Source organism: Furipterus horrens, unplaced genomic scaffold (genome assembly GCF_987537825.1).
Source record: "Furipterus horrens unplaced genomic scaffold, mFurHor1.1.pri manual_scaffold_4, whole genome shotgun sequence".
In the NCBI taxonomy this organism is placed as follows: domain Eukaryota; kingdom Metazoa; phylum Chordata; class Mammalia; order Chiroptera; family Furipteridae; genus Furipterus; species Furipterus horrens.
Genome location: NW_028327174.1, coordinates 103,309,858 through 103,312,554, shown reverse-complemented (window position 1 = coordinate 103,312,554; position 2,697 = coordinate 103,309,858). Strand labels below are relative to the sequence as shown.

Below are 2,697 nucleotides of genomic sequence, written 5' to 3'. Positions count from 1 at the left end.
GGCTTGATTTTCCTCGGTGCTGGGACTGAGCTGTGCAGTTTGGTGAAGAGCTGGGAATGCTCCCCAGGTATCCCTCCTGACTTTTTAAAATGTATGACTGCTCTTTCTGTCGGCCTGCCGCTGCCCTGGCTCTGCCCCTCCTACCTGTCTGGATGAGTATTTCTTCTTTATATTTTTGCTTGCTGGCCTTCGATGCAGTTTGATTTTCTGGAACTTCTGGTTGTTTCTAGTTTTGAGGTAGTTATATTTCTTCTTAGTTGTGTTTGTCTATGCTTCCATGTTGGCCGAAGTCCCGCTTTTAGTTATTTTGATTAGGTGACAGTAAAAGGTCATACAGCTATCAAAAATGCCATTAATTTAAATATCATTGTGAAAAGTGCATCTTTGACAACTATCAAAATTAATGAGATCTACTTATTGAACACTATAAAGTTATCAAATAGATAAAACTTAAATATGGCTTTTGACTGTACCAATAACGGTATTCTATGAAGTGAAGGAATGAATAGACCTTCGATGCTCCGAATGTCATGTGTACATTATGATGATCAGCCAACATAGAAAGTCCAATTTTGTGTACTTTTTAGTCCCAATATTAGGTAGATTATAATTTTTCTTGTAAAGATTTAGTTGTTTTTCCATCATTGTCATTTTCTTCCTCCTTTTCACAATCCCCATCCATTTGCTGTTCCAATTTCTCTTTTGTGATAATTTCAAAATCATTTCCATTTCCACTACTGTGTTGGGATTAGTGATCTTCCCTCCTGCCACTGTTCTCCACCTGAGCCTTCTGTTCCATCACTCCCTGTTCCTACTTTTCCCTCCTCATCTTCCTTTTTCTCACTGTCTGACTGTCCTTCACTGTCAGACTCCTATTGCTTTTTGGTTTCAGACTTTTCATGTTTCTTTAAGTCTGCTTTTGGTCCTTTATGTTCATGTATGTACAGTGAAACCCACATCAACAGTCAGGTTTGGGAAGAACCAAAAGAGGTGCCTTCCTCCAATTATGAGCCCAATGATGGGAAATAGAATGCAATGAACAACAGCAAAGAGAAGAATGCTGGCTGCAGCCCTGGCTGGGTGGCTCAGTTGTTTAGAGCATCATCCTGTACACCCAAAGGTTGCAGTTTGATCTTCAATCAGGACACATACCTAGACTGCAGGTTTTATTCCCTTTCTGGGTGTGTTTGGGAGGCAACCAATTGATGTTTTTTTCTCACATTGTATTTTTCAATCTCTCTCTCCCTCTCCCTCTCTCCCTCTCTCCCTCTCTCCCTCTCACCTTCCCTTCTTCTCTCTCCAAAACTAAGAAACATATCCTTGGGTGAGGACTGAAAAAAAAAAGAATGCTCGCTACGAAACAGCCTGCCCCAACACTGCACACTGGGGGAACACACACCTTCTCTCTTTTCTGCTGGCCCAAGAGGGCAGAGGGTGGCTGCTATCACTGCAATTATAAGAATCAATCCCATGACAAAGCTTTTAAAGTGGACTGGGTCACAGATCCACACAAATACCTTGTTTCTATCCAGAGAAACTTGATCATCCTGTGTCCCAAAGCTTGAATTTTTTCCTTAGTCCCCTTCTTTCTGGGAGTTCCTGGAGTTTCCTCCTTTTGGGATTCTTCTTTTTCACCATCTTCTCCTTTCTTTTTCCTTTTTGATCTTTTCATTCTTTAGATTTTCTTTCTTGCTCTTCTTATCTTGTTCTTTTCCACTTTCACCATTTCCTTTTTTCTTAATGTCTTTATCATACTTCATTTTCATTACTTTTAGTGCCTAGTGAAAAAAATTGTTTCTTTAAAAGCTTGTTGCAGTAGTCAACCAGACAACCAGACTCTCTTGTAAATTGAGCTTTCTCTCCTTTCTTGGCCTTTGCCCACTTTGAATCCAAAAGGCAACCCATTGCTTTTGAAGCAATAAAATAATCAACCTGGTGGGCTTGTTGGACAGGTGAGTCCAAGATACTTGTCTACAGCCTTCTCTTTTTTTAGATGGTTCACCAACTTCCTGAATCCACTTCTTGTGTTAAAAAACATATTTTTTAAATCATTCCAGGTCTCTGAAAATTGTCCTGAGGGCATACAGCAAATGAAGAAACATTCATTCAAGAAAGTATACCAAATCTAGGCAAGAACAGTGATGTGGCACTTGAGCCACAACTGCTCTGTTACCCTGCCTATCTCCAGCTCTGCGTGTGGAAGCTGTACCCTGGCCACGTGTGATCCCCAGACCCAGCTCTTAGTCTAGGGCTACAGTTTCATCCTTAGAGGGGAAGACTGATGGCATTTTTTGACCTCCCCAGCCTCAAATAGAAGGAGTTTGCTTGCTGGAACACAGGACAGAAAGGACTGAGACACTTACCCAACCCAGACTCCAGCTGGTAGGGTGGAGCTCAGCCCCAGGTGTCCCAGATTTGTCAGAACTCATTAAGCTATAACAGTTAAGATCTCTGTGTTTCATTATGTCAATATAAAGTTTTACCTCAATTTTTTAAATTAGAAGGGAAAAGTATATTTGCAAATTTTAAGAAATATTTATTTATTTATTTATTTAAATTTATAGACTTACCTGAGGAAATTTGAATGTTATTCTGTGCAGGTACTGCTCATGGCCCTCACTTACCCATTCTCACCTTCCTCCTTTAAAACAGCTCTGATTTTCAGTTCAGCATACATTGCCATGTAGTATATGAGAC

General features: G+C 40.3%; 1 pseudogene; it reads right to left on the bottom strand.

Moving 5' to 3' along the window:
* Positions 1 to 604: 604 nt before the first annotated feature.
* LOC150012583 (translocation protein SEC62 pseudogene) lies at positions 605 to 2,429 on the bottom strand (annotated as a pseudogene).
* Between the last annotated feature and the right edge of the window lie 268 nt (positions 2,430 to 2,697).